Raw genomic sequence first — 15133 nt, 5'->3', positions numbered from 1 at the left:
GAGAAGTGATCGGACCATGTCCAACAAGATCCTATTCCTCCTCTTTGAAACACCGTTGAGTTGAGGTGTAGCAAGAGGAGCTAGTTGTGACACTATCCCATTGTCCCTTAAGTAGTCCCTGAATTCGTCAGAGAGATACTCGCCACCTCGATCTGATCGAAGGGCCTTAATTTCTCTCCCTAACTGTTTCTTGACTTTCTATCTGAACTCTTTGAACTTTTCAAATGATTCAGACTTATGTCTCATTAGGTACACGTAACCATATTGTGAAAAATCATCTGTAAAGGTGATGAAGTACACGTGTTGATTCCGTGTCCTAACATTCAGGGGACCACATACATCAGTATGTATCAGGTCAAGTGTGCCTTCAGATCTTTCAGGCTTACCGTCAAATGGCCGCTTAGACATCTTACCTTGAAGGCAAAGTTCACAAGTGGGAAGATTTTCTACGGTTAGAAAAGCCAAAGGACCATCCTTTACCAGCCTTGTGATTCGGTCAATACCGATATGGCCAAGTCGGTAATGTCAGAGGCACGTGGGACTTACTGTATCACGATTCCTTTTCTTGGGATTTTTGACCGACGTAGTTTCGGTGAAGTTAGTTTCCAGAGAAGGATGTAGAACATAGAGACCGTTCTCTAGTTCCCCGCATGCGATGAATTTATTATTTCGTTTAACAGTAATCATATTACTAAAATAAACAGTATATCCATCAGCACACAGTTTTGAAATAGAAATTAAATTTCTTCTCAAGTTCTGTACATAAAGACAATCTTTAAGTACAAGTATTCCTTCTTTAAAAACTAATTCTACGGTTCCTATTGCCGCCGCTGCAACACTTGCAGTTGTTCCCAAGAATAGTGTCACTTCACCTTCACTCAACTTTCTGCTAACTTTGAACCCCTGCAGTGAGTTACACGCATGAGTTGAAGCCCCGGAGTCAACACACCAGGACACAGAAGTAACTAACATGTTAGTTTCTATGACACAAGTTTCGATGTTACCTTTCTTAGATTCCAGGTAGGCAGGACAATTCCTCTTCCAGTGGCCGGTCTGCTTGCAGAAGTGACAGACATCAGATGCCTTGTTCTTCTTCTGCTTCTTAGGTTTGGTAGTTTTCTTCTGGGCTTCTTTGCCTTTCTCTTTTTCTTGCCCGATTTGTTAGCTTCAGCAAGCATAACCACAAGCTCATCCTTCTTGAGTAGATCCTCGGCTCTCTGCAACATATTGCTGAGTTCCTGGACGCTGACATTCAGCTTATTCATATTGTAGTTCATTGTGAAAGCATTGAAGGAAGAGGGAAAAGAATTGAGGATGGCATCCACTTGCGTGCCAAGATCTAGCCCGGATCCAAGAGCTTCAAGTTCGTTAATGTATCCCATCATCCGAAGACAATGGTCATGAACTTTCTGCCCATTGGTCATTTGCGCGGTCATGAACAATTTCAGGACCTTCTGTCGAGTAGAACGGTTCTACTCTTCATACATTGTTCTTAGACTGTCCAATATGTCCTTGGCTAGTTCGATCTGATCGAACTGCCTCTGTATTGAGTTGTCTAATGAGGCAATGACAAAGCAGCGGGCTAGGGAGTTCTTATCCTCCCACTCTTGGTAGTACCTCCTACGGGCCTCAGAAGCCCTATCACCCGGACGTTCCGGGGCAGGATTTTTCACCACCTTGTCTAACTTTTCGGAAGTTAGGACCAGCATAAGATTATTGTACCAGTCGGCATAGTTTGGGCCCTTAAGCTTGTTATCGTCTAGAAGCTTTGCAAATTGACCGTTTGTCATTTTCTGATAAAATAGCAAAATCATTAGTCCACAACCTTAGTTTGATTCATGTTACCTACATAGATATGGCTTTTAATCTATGTTCCATTCCCATTTGTTCATCTCTGAGATTTCCCTCCTTTCTCAGTGACGGAAACGATGAAATGTCTCTGGAAATGTGGAAAATCACATGGGGTGCGTGAAGCCAACTGTTTCAGCTGCATAACCCCACCACCTTTCTGTGACGGATCATATCCACTCATCAAATGAGTTTCCTTTTGGCCTCTGTCAGACAAGGTTCAGAGCCGTTTTCAGGTAAACCTTTCTGTCCAGTGAGTGCACACCCATCATATTCAGGTTACGCCAAGGTACCGTGAGAGAGTTCCCATTTTTTGGTGAAGCCCCTCCCACATCGGTCTATGACGCCCCTATCATCTTATGAAACACTCTAATAGATCCAACAGCAAATGGATAGCCCAATTTTATGGTGCGCTTCCTCATTACTGAAGGACCCATCATTGTGCTAATGATGGAAGGCCTTTAGAGAGTCCATCATATGGGTCTCCCTATCACATGCATTCATATTTGCTGGAGGGAACAAAAAAACGCCCTAGTTTTAATTTAGGTCAAACCAGAGTGGCTCCCACTGACTTTCATAAAGTCAGATTTCTGGTGGGCCCTAATCGACTAGGGGTTCCATACGCATCCCTGTTCAGGGTTGTGGGGCCCACCAAGCAAAGAGGGGTCATCCAATGACCTTGAAGGACACCATGGCAATGATGTGCATTCAGCCAAGGTGTGCGCAAGAGCCACTAACGAGTCTTCATGGGCCAAGTACTTATGGCCCATGGTCGCAGCACATCAAACATCCAAACATCACATGTAAAGGAGGAATTGATCCAATCAATTAACTGATGTAAAGCCCATTGAATAGCCCATTTAAAATCTAAGTCATTAACAATTAATGACTACTAGGTGTATGGGCTGAATCGCAGATAGCAGTTCGGCCCATACAGCTTATCTCACAGTAATGGGCCTTTTGCAGTTTTAACCCTTTAAAACTGGGCTTTATAGGTGGGTTGAATTAATCCCTATAATTGAACATCAGATTTGGAACAGCAAGTGTGAGAAATACAGACTGAAAAACAGTCCCTATTGAACCCCAGATTCAGTCCAAACAGTTTTGGTCCAATCTAGTCCGAGAGGATCCAAAACTGATTTTCAATTCAAGAATTAATTCATGAAAGATCTGAAATTAATAATTTTGATTTCAAACAATCACAAATCAAACTATGGACTGTTTGCACCACCTGCAAAACAGAGGTTAATCACAAGGGTTGCAGTTTCACAAACTGCAAATCGCAGAAAGCGATTTCTCTAACTGCAAATCTCCAGTGCCTTCTTCTTCTTCCTTCTTCTTTAATCAAGAAAAATAACAGAAATCCTATTTCTATTAATTACATTCTTGATCAAATCCTATACATTCAGTCTAAAAAAAATTTTCAAATTGAATTAAATGAAATAATTAAACAGAAAGAAAATTGGTGCGCAGACTATCTGCACCAAATCTGTATTACGATCTCCAGGTTCGAACAGTCCATTAAATCAAAATAAATAAAGAACAATTCTAAATAAATTTTGGATTTAATAAAAATTAATTTCAGATCAATCGCCCGTAACAAGAAACAGTTTCTTGAAAAAAAGAAAACAATCTACGCAAATCTTGAAAGAACACCTTCTATCCATCTGCGCAGGGTCAAATCTGATTTTCTTTTGGTTCAAGATTCGAACCTGTGGCTCTGATACCACTGAAAGAATGGTAGGATCCATCTAATGGATGCCATAAAGGTTGCGGAATGGGTGGGCGAATTTCAAAAATTTTCCTACCTTCTCCCAACTGGGAATCATATTCCCTAAATTTAGAATACAATATTCAAGGATCCTACTTGAACCATAATCAAACCAGATCTGTACCAAAAGACAAATGGGAGGAATATACCTGATCCGGAGAAACACTATCTCCCAAAGTTGGTGTTCACGCCCAAAGAATGCTCCAAGATCCATTCCTGCTGAAGATGACACAGCTGTGGATGGAACAGAACCAGTAGGGTGCGTCCTACACACTGGATCCTTCGCAAATATCCTCTGGAAGCACTAAACACTGAATCTATTTCAGTCTTTCTTGCAAGACTGATGTCAAGAACAGATTTCTTGACTTTCTTTTCTGCAAAGATCTAATCTTGCAAAGGAGATGGCGGCGGCAGGAGGAGAACTCTAAAGGCGAAAAGGCTGAACTGCCTTTTTTCTTTTTCTGGAGTATGAGATCTGATCTCAATTCGCAGGAACCTTTCTTGCGATTTTTCTTGATTCGAAAACTGTTGTATTTCTCTCCTTTTTGGTTAGGGTTTCTCCTCCTTTCTTCTTGATTAAAAATCCTCCTAATTAGGAGTTATCCCAATCCAAATCAGTATTTGGATAGGGGATAATCTTAATCTTATCTGCAGATAAAGTTAGCTTACTCCTGATCTTATCAAGAGGTTACAAGATTCAAATCTAATTTAAATTTGGTCTCCAAGAGTGGATAAGGCTAAAGGCCCAATCCTTTTACTAACATTAATCTCATATTCGCCCCAAGGATGGGTGATCATATCAGCCCACCTCGAAATGGGCTTCTGGCCCATTAAGTGTTCAATGTCTAATTACTTTCCAATCTACTGCCCAGTTGGGCTTCTTTGTGTGGCGTGGGACCCAAGCATTGATCTACACACCAGCCACATGGGTTCGGCCCAGCCTTTAATACAAGGCCCAGCCGAATTCACTCAAAAACTCAATGAACCCCTTGATTCCATCATATGGACCCTATGGGCCCAACACTTACATTAAGTGGTCCCTGGGCCAAGCCATCTTATAAAAACCCAGGGATTGTGGGCAGGTGCAAGATTAGCCCATCAGGTATTATCTTCAATGGTCTTACACTTAACCTCTCAGCCCTTAATGATCAAGCACTGGCCGACAAGAGAGGACCTCTCCCTCGGCTGCAAAGAACAGTGCCGCACTCTCCTCTCACATGGATCCCAGGAATTAAAACCATTTGCAAACAATTTAAAACCGCACATATATATATAAATATATTAATTTTGCAAAACAAAATTCCAATGATTGAAATCAACTACCGGCCGTTTGGTTTCCATCAGAGAGAGTGCATTCCCGATCATTACCCTTTGTCCGACAAAGTGGCTGATTATGTCACTATGATCACCCACTCAGATGAATTCTCAAACTTCCCCAACATACCCAGGTTTTGATCCCCGCTAAGGATCTCACTGATTGGCATATCAAAGGCAGCCTGATCCAACACCTAGTGAAGTGTCATAATTGAGTCTAGGGGTCAGGTGTAACTTTCCAGTTTTGCCCATCTATCTCCAAGGTCCAGGGAAATACTAAAAATCTGGTTCGGTTCAAGGATTCAAGTAATCCCATACTGCATGTGCCTCGGGTCTTACCCTGGTGGCTGAGACAGGCCATCCCAACACTTGGTGGCACATCAGTATCAGCCTTGGCAGGATAAATCTCCCCAGACTTATCCAACGGCTGTGAACATTTAAAACTAACACGAGTCTCTATAAATGTCCAGTTTTAGGGTTTTGCACAGAATTAAACCAAACAACATGAATCAAACATGCACTTTATTTATTTCCACTAAATAACAAAAGTACATCAAATCAGATTGAAGCTAAGGGCATACATAAACTGTCTAACAGGGAGGATAACTCTTCCCTTCTTGATCGGAGACAGCGACATGGCTGCGACGGCCATGGTAGACTTCATCGTGGTGCACTTCCCCTCCTCTTACAACGTGATTCTCGGCAGGCTGACCTTCAATGCCCTGTAGGTCATAGTCTCAACATACCATGTCGCCATGAAATTTCCAACCAAGTATAGCATCGGGGTGGCATGAGGGGACCAGAAAGCGACATGACATTACTATCAGTTATCCTGCCGAGGACCACGTCCAGTAACCGAGACCTTGATGGTGGAAGCATATGACCTGCATGACGAAGTAAAGGCACAGCACAACCGACCTGAGGAAGACCTCATCCAGGTCCCCCTATTTGAGGAAGACCCCGAAAAGACGGTCCAAGTTGGCTCCCTACTAGGCGACCACCTCCAAGAGGAACTTGTTCAACTACTGAGGAATAATACCGACATGTTTGCTTGGTTGGCAGAGGACATGCCTGGAATCGATCCCAATGTTATCACTCATCAGTTAAACATCAACCCCCATTACCGACCTGGGAAAAGGAAGAAGAGAAACTTCACCACAGAGCGGTGGCAAGTGATCGCCAAGGAAGTACAGAAGTTGTTCGACGCCGACTTCATTAGGGAAGTCAAATACCCCAGTTGGTTGGCCAATGTAGTGATGGTTAAGAAGGCCAACGGAAAGTGGAGGATCTACATCGACTTCACTGACCTAAATAAGGCCTGTCCCAAAGACAGCTTTCCCCTTCCTCGGATCGACCAGCTTGTCGACGCAACAGCAGGACATGAGCTCCTAAGGTTCATGGGCACCTTCTCAAACTACAACCAGATCCAGATGGACCCAGACGACCAAGAACAAACAACCTTTATCACTAACTACAGCCTGTACTGCTCTAAGGTAATGCCCTATGGCCTTAAAAACGTCAGCGCTACCTATCAGCGGCTGGTGAACGAGGTATTCAAAGAGCAGCTCGGTAAGAACATAGAGGAGTATGTCGACGATATGCTCGTGAAAACCAAAAATCTCGAACACCACCTAGCCAACCTCTGCGAAGTCTTCGACACACTTAGAAAGTACAAGATGAAGTTAAACCCGACCAAGTGTGCCTTCGGGTTTGGCTCCGGCAAGTTTTTGGGTTTATGGTAACACAAAGAGGAACCGAATCAAATCCGAAAAAGATAAAATCCATTCTTGACATGCCATCCCCCTGGACCCACAAAGAAGTGCAACGACTCACTGGGAGAATAACCACCCTTGGCAGGTTTATGTCTAAGTCCGCGGACCGGTGCCTCTCCTTTTTCAAAGCTCTTAAACGGCCAAAGGGCTTCAATTGGACAGAAAAGTGTGAGTAGTCTTTCCAGGAACTAAAGCAGTACCTGAGCTCACCGCCCCTCCTAACTAAGCTAAGCCCAGGGGATGAGCTATTTCTCTACCTCTCGGCCGGGGATGAGGTCGTCAGCTCAATATTGGTCAAAGAAGAGGACCGAGTATAAAGGCCGATCTACTACACCAGCAAGGTCTTCAATGGCGCAGAGACCCGATACTCTAATCTCGAAAAGTTGGCTCTGGCCCTCGTCACCGTAGCTAGAAAACTTAGACCCTACTTTCAGGCCTACAGCATGCGAGTACTCACCAGCCAGCCCCTTAAGTAGGTGCAACAGAGATTGGAAGTGTCGGGCCGCCTAGTCAAGTGGAGTGTAGAACTGAGCGAATTCGACATCAAGTATGCTCCCCGGCCAATGGTCAAAGCCCAGGCCTTGGCAGACTTCATCACTGAATGCACATTTACCTTGGAGAAACCGGCCCCACTGCCCCCAACATGGACCCTCAATATTGATGGCTCATCGAACCAGCAGGGCAGCAGCGCCAGCCTTATCCTCCTCAGCCCAGACAACATAGTGTTGGAGCACACCCTCAGGATTGAATTCAAAGCATCCAACAATGAAGCAAAGTATGAGGCCCTGATTGATGGGCTCCACCCTGCTTTAGACCTCGGGGGACGACGGATCAAGGCCTTCAGCGACTCTCAGCTCATGGTCAACCAAATCCACGACCAGTTCGAGGCTTGGACTCCCTCTAGGGCGAGCTACCTGTAGAAGGTAAAGGAGCTCATTCGCAGCTCGAGCACTTCGACATCCAACAGATCCCTTGAACAAAGAATGCTCGAGCCAACACCCTTTCAAAGCTTGCCAGCTCGCCACAGATCGACCTTGACTCAACTATCTGTGTTAGACAGTTTTGTATGCCCTTAGCTTCAATCAAAATTGATGTACTTTATGAGTTTATTGTAAATGAATAAAAGTACATATTTGATTCATGTTCCCTTGGTATGTTTCTGTGTAATACCCTTAAACTGGACACTTATTGAGACTCGTGTTAGTTTAGAATGTTCACAGCCAGTGGGTCGGTCTAGGGAGACCTATCCTGACAAGGCTGACACTGTGGTGCCACCAAGTCGGTTGGGGTGGCTTGTCTCAGCTACCGGGGTGAGACCCTAGGCACATACAGTGTGGGATTAATGGAATCTTTGAACTGGACCAGATTTCCAGTATTGCCCTAGACCTTGGAGATTGATGGGCAAAACTGGAAAGTTACACCCGACCCCTAGACTCGATTATGATACTGCACTAGGTGTCAGATCGGGCTATCTTTGATGTACCAATCAGTGAGATCCTTAGCGGGGGTCAAAACCTGGGTATGTTGGGACAATCCGAGAATTCATCTGAGTGGGTGATCATAATGACAGGATCAGCCCCTTTGTCGGATGATCGGGGATGCACTCTCACTGTTGGAAACCAAGACTGTCGGCAGCTGATTTCAACCGTTGAAATTTGTTTTGCAAAATATATTTTATATGAGATATAAAAGTATATATATTATGGTTTCTAAAATATTTGCAAAAGGGTTTTAATTCCCGGGATCCATATAAGTGGAGAATGCAACACTGTTCCTTGCAGCCGAGGGAGAGGTCCTCTCTTGTCGGGCAGTGTATGATCATTATGGGCTGAGAGGTTAAGTGTAAGACCATTGAAGATAATACCTGATGGGATAATCTTGCATCTGCCCACAGTCCCTGGGTGTTACAAGGTGGCTTGGCCCAGGGACCACTTAGGATAAGTGTTGGGCCCATAGAGCCCATTTGATGGGTTTCAGGGGGTGCACTATCTTTAACAGTGTATTCGACCAGGCCTTGTAACAAAGGCTGGGCCGAACCCATGTGGCTGATGTGTAGATCAATGCTAGGGTCCCACGCCATATAAGGAAGCCCAACTGGGCAGCAGTTAGGAAGGTTAAGTGAGCACATAAGCTTAATGGGCCTAAAGCCCATTTCGAACTAAGCTATTAATTTAGTTAATTAACGGGGCGAATTCTGAGATGGATTAGCAGTTAGGATAGGGTCTTAATCCTATCCACTCAGAGAGTCCAGATCTGAATGTGATTCAGATCTAGAAACCTCCTAATAAGATTAGGATAAAGCTAATCTAATTTGCAGATAAGATAAGGGTTTATCCTTATCATTAGAAGAGAAGGCTGATCCAAATATGATTTGGATAAGCACCTCCTAATGGGATTAGGAGCTGATCTTTTCAAGTTAACAAAAGGAAGGAGGGGGCGGCAGCCTTGAGAGTGAGACTAAGAAACACATCAGATCCTCTTTAGTGCTGAAATCAAGAAGAGAGAATTCTGCACCCTGCGAATACTCTCTTGCCGCCTCCCTGCTCTTGCCGCCTTGTTTGCCAGTTCGATTTCCAGCTGTGGGAGAAGTCAAGATTGGATCTTGACCTCAATTCTTTGAGAAATGATTGAAAAGGAAGCTGTGCTCACGTTCCATCCTGCTGTTTCTTGCGAAGGACAGAGTTCTTGGGGAAGAACACTGCTGATTCTGCTCCATCTTGCATTGCGCCATCTTCAGTGGGAGCAATCTTTGGATCCTTCCTTGGGAGTGAACACCTTCGTTGGGAGATATTGCTTCTCCGTATCGGGTATCATTCTCTCCCATTCCTTTTGGTTCAGATCTGGTTCAGTTTAAGGTTCAAGATTTATCCTTGAAAATATGATTTTCTAAATAGGGAATGTGATTCCCAGTTAAAGGGAGAGAAAAATTTTTGAAATTTGCCCCTTATTCCGCAATCTTTGGGCATCCATCTAATGGATCTCTCAACCCTTCAGTGGTATCAGAGCCACAGGTTCAAATCTTGAACCATTCTGTTTCAGATCTGAACCTGCGCAATTAGGGAGAAGGCGTTCTACCCAATTTGTGCAGGTTTGGTTTTGGGAAATTTGTTCCCAAAACAGATGGGCAAATAATCTGAAATTATTTTTAAATAAATCTGATTATTATTTAGAATTGTTCTTTATAATTTTCTTGATTTATGGGTTATTCGTACAAGAGGAGATCGAATTCTTGGTTCGCGCAGGGAACCTGCGATTTTGCAGTTCTTGATTTATTTTGGGTCTGTAAATATTTTTTTTATTTCATAGACTCAATGTATAGGTATTCGATCTAATGTAATTATTAATAGAAATAGGATTTCTATTTATTTTATTTTGGATCGAAGATGGCGGCGCAGAGAAGGAGATTTCGCAGATTAGAGAAATGCTATCTGCGATTTGCAGTTTGTGAAACTGCATTCTGTGATCTAACCTTTCTTTTGCAGGAAGGATTGTGCGAACAGCCCTGTTTGACTGATTCTTGTTTTTCCTTTTATCAGTATTTAATTTCAGATTATTTTCTTGAATTAAGGATTTAATTAAAAATCAAACAATAGACCCATTCGAACCAAGATTGGTTCAAAACTGTTTGGACCAATTCTAGGGTTTAATCAAGGCTGAATGTCAGCCCTAATTTCCCACTAATGGGCCTAAGGATTGATTTTTAATTAAATGGTTAATTCGGCCCAGCCTGTAAAGGCCCAGTTTTAAATAGTTAAAACAGCAAAAGCCCATTTCAAAGGATAAAGCTATATGGGCTGAACTGGGTAACCCTAATTCAGCCCATATACCTAGATAATATTAATGGTTAATATTATGGAATTTTAACGGGCTTCCAACGGGCCTTATAGATAATTAATTGATTGGATCAATTTATCCCTGCATGTGATGTATGGATGTGTGATGTGTTGCGTACATGGGCCATAAGTACTTGGCCCATGCTCATTCGACAGTGGCTCTTGCGCACACCATGGCTGAATGCACATCATTGCCATTGTGTCCCTTTTGGTCATTGGATGACTTCCTTCAGTGGTGGGACCCCACACCTCATCAAGAGGTTGCGTGCGGAACCTAGCCGATTTAAGGCCCACCGAAATTTGGCTTTATGAAAGTCAGTGGGAGCCACTTTGGTTTGACCTAAATCAAACTAGGGCGTAATTTTGTTCCCTCCAGCTAATATGAGTGCATGTGATAGAGAGATTCATATGATGAACTCTCTAAAGGCCTTCCATCATTAGCATGAGGATAGGCCCTTCAGTAATGAGGAAACGCACCAGAAAATGGGCTATCCATTTGCTGTTGGGCTTGTCTGAGTGTTTCATAAGATGATAGGGGCGTCATAGACCGAGGTGGGAGGGGCTTCACCAGAAAATGGGAACTCTCTCACGGTACCTTGGCGTTAACGAATATGATGGGTAAGCACTCACTGGACAGAAAGGTTTACCTGAAAATGGCTATGAACCTTGTCTGACAGAGGCCAAAGGGAAAACTCATATGATGAGTGGATGTGATCCTTCACAGAAAGGTGGTGGGGTTATGCAGCTGAAACAATTGGCTCCATGCACCCTATGTGATTTCCCACATTTCCAGAGACAACCCATAGTCTCCGTCACTGAGAAAGGAGGGAAATCTCAGAGACGAATAAATGGAAATGGATCGTAGATTAAAATCCATATCTATGAAATGAACATGAATCAAATTAGGTTGTGGACTGATGTTTGCTCTTTTATCAAAAAATGGCAAACGGATCTTTTGCAAAACTACTTGATGACAACAAGTTGAAGGGCCCAAACTATGCTGATTGGTACAGGAACCTTATGCTGGTCCTAGCTTCTGAAAAGCTGGACAAAGTGGCAAAGAATCCTGCCCTAGAGCGTCCGGGTGATAGGGCTTCTGAGGCCCGAAGGAGAGACTATCAAGAATGGGAGGAGAAAAACTCCCTTGCCCGGTGTTACATTATTGCCTCCTTAGACAACCCGATACAGAGGCAGTTCGATCAGATCGAACTTGCTAAAGACATATTGGATAGTCTCAGGACAATGTATGAAGAGCAGAATCGTTCTACTCGACAAAAGGTCTTGAAACAGTTCATGACCGCACAAATGTCCAAGGGTCAACAAGTTCACGACCATTGTCTTCGGATGATGGGATACATCAACGAACTGGAGGCTCTTGGATCTGGGCTGGACCTTGCTACCCAGATAGATGCTATCCTTAACTCTTTGCCTCCTTCCTTTAATCCGTTCATCATGAACTATAACATGAACAAGCTGAATGTCAGCTTACAAGAGCTCAGCAATATGTTGCAAAGATCTGAGGAACTGATTAGAAAGGATGAGCCTGTAGCCATGCTTGTTGAAGCTGGCAAGACAGGCAAGAGAAAGAGGAAGGCAAAGAAGCCTCAGAAGAAAGCCACTAAGAGCAAGAAGCAGAAGAAAGACAAAGCATCGGATGCCTGTCACTTCTGCAAGAAGACCAGCCACTGGAAAAGGAATTGTCCTGCCTACCTGGAATCCAAGAAAGGTAACTTCGAAACTTGTGTTATAGAAACCAATTTGTTGGTAGCTTCTGCTTCCTGGTGTATTGACTCCGGCGCTTCGACTCATGCTTGTAACTCACTGCAGGGGTTCAAGGTAAGCAGAAGGCTGAGTGAAGGAGAAGCCACACTCTTCTTGGGGACTACTGCAACTGTTGCAGCCACGGCCATAGGAACCGTGGAATTAATTTTTAGAGAAGGAATAATTGTACTGAAAGACTGTCTTTATGTACAAAATTTAAGGAGAAATTTGATTTCTGTCTCAAAACTGTGTGCAGATGGTTATTCTGTCTACTTTAGTAATACGATTACTGTTAAAAGAAACAACAGACTCATCGCATACGGGGAACTGGAGAACGGTCTCTATGTTCTACATCCTTCTCTAGAAACTAACATAACCGAAACTACGTCGACTGAAATCCCTAAGAAGAGAGCTCGTGATACAGTTAATCCCACGTGTCTGTGGCATACTTGGCCACATCGGTGTTGACCGAATCACAAGGTTGGTAAAGGATGGTCCTTTGGATTTTCTAACTGTAGAAGATCTTCCCACTTGTGAGCCTTGCCTACAAGGCAAGATGACGAAACAACCATTTAACGGTAAGCCTGAAAGATGTACGGGTACACTTGACCTAATACATACTGATGTAAGTGGTCCCCTGAGTGTTAGGACACGAAATCAACACGTGTATTTCATCACCTTCACAGATGATTTTTCACGATACGGTTACGTGTACCTAATGAGACACAAGTCTGAATCCTTTGAAAAGTTCAAAGAGTTTAGACAAGAGGTCGAGAAACAGTTAGGGAGAGAAATTAAGGCCCTTCGATCAGATCGACGTGGTGAGTATCTCTCTGACGAATTCAGGGACTACTTAAAGGACAATGGGATAGTATCACAATTAGCCCCTCTTGCTACACCACAACTTAACGGTGTTTCGGAGAGGAGGAATAGGACCTTATTGGATATGGTCCGGTCGCTTCTCATACACTCAGAGTTACCCACATCCTTTTGGGGTTACGCATTAGAGACTGCGATTTATGTGCTGAATCAGGTTCCAACCAAATCGGTTCCGAATACTCCATATGAAGTTTGGACCGGAAAGAAACCAAGTGTCAGACACTTGAAGATTTGGGGTTGTCCAGCACACGTTAAGAGAACGAGTGCAGACAAGTTGGAATCCAAGACCAGCCGTTGCCTATTTGTAGGCTACCCAAAAGGCTCTATAGGTTACCTATTCTATGACCCAAGTGTGCAGAAAGTGTTCTGCAGTCGTAATGCGCAATTCTTGGAAACCGACTATATCCTGGACACCCATCGTCAGGAAGTTGTTCTTGATGAGGAGAGCTCAGGAGCAGTGGGAGATGTCCCACAAGTTCCAGGTAGTGACCAACCTAGAAGATCAACTCGGGTATCCAGGCCAACAGTCCGTTATGGTTATGACCAGGATAGTTACCTGGTGGAAACCTTGACTAGTGAGGAGGATCCCGTGACTTACACGGAAGCTATGTTGGACATAGATTCCCAGAAGTGGGTGGAGGCCATGAGAGCAGAGATGGACTCAATGGAGACCAATGGAGTCTGGACTCTAGTAGATCAGCCCTCTGGGGTAAAAGCAATCGGTTGCAAATGGATTTACAAGAGGAAGAAGGGCCCCGATGGTAAGGTTGAGACCTTCAAGGTTCGTCTGGTGGCGAAAGGGTACACTTAGAAAGAGGGCATCGATTATGAGGAAACCTTTTCGCCTGTGGCCATGCTTAAATCCATTAGGATCCTGCTAGCTGTAGCAGCATACCATGATTATGAGATTTGGCAAATGGATGTCAAAACTGCATTCCTGAATGGAGATCTTATTAAAGATATCTATATGCAGTAGCCGCAAGGCTTCATTGCTGCAAGTCACGAAAACATGGTATGTAAACTTAATAGATCCATTTATGGACTTAAGCAAGCTTCTAGAAGTTGGAACATCCGTTTTGACTCTGCCGTCAAATCGTTTGACTTCGAGCAGAATCCGGATGAACCCTGTGTCTACAGGAAGTATAGTGGAGATAAGGTTACCTTCTTGATTCTGTATGTAGATGACATTCTACTCATTGGGAATGATGTAGGTATGTTAACTACGATGAAAGTATGGTTATCACAGTAATTCTCCATGAAAGATCTTGGAGAAGCCTCCTATATACTGGGTCTTCGACTCTATAGAGATAGATCGAAGCGGATAATAGGATTATCCCAATCTGCCTACATTGACAAAATAGTCAAGAGATACAGCATGGAAAACTCCAAGAAAGGAAATGTTCCTTTCAGGCACGGAGTCACTCTCTCCAAGAAGATGTCTCCCAAGACTTCTGAGGAGATTGATGGCATGAAAGACGTTCCCTATGCCTCTGCCGTAGGGAGCATCATGTATGCCATGCTGTGAACTCGTCCTGACATAGCTCAGGCAGTGAGTGTAGTAAGCAGATTTCAGGCCAACCCAGGGCAGGAGCATTGGACTGCTGTGAAAAACATACTTAAGTACCTTCGAAGGACAAAAGAGTTTTGTCTAGTATTCGACGGTAGCTCACTACAGATCCAAGGGTATACCGATGCCGATTTCCAGTCGGATCCAGATGATAGAAAGTGTACATCTGGGTATGTTTTCATGATAGGATCGTGTGCTTTTTGCTGGAAAAGCAGCAAACAGGGGTCCACTGCAGATTCCACAACCGAGGCCGAGTACATTGCCGCAAGTGAATCTGCCAAGGAAGTCGTGTGGATGAAGAAGTTCATACACGAATTGGGAGCGATTCCATCCAGCACATCACCCATCCCATTGTTGTGTGACAACAATGGAGTGATCGCCTAGGCTA

The sequence above is a fragment of the Nelumbo lutea genome, chromosome 8, assembly GCF_056320005.1.
Source record: "Nelumbo lutea isolate HS-2025 chromosome 8, American lotus-T2T, whole genome shotgun sequence".
In the NCBI taxonomy this organism is placed as follows: Eukaryota; Viridiplantae; Streptophyta; class Magnoliopsida; order Proteales; family Nelumbonaceae; genus Nelumbo; species Nelumbo lutea.
The sequence above is the reverse complement of the archived record's forward strand: the minus strand, read 5'-3'. Positions refer to the sequence as shown.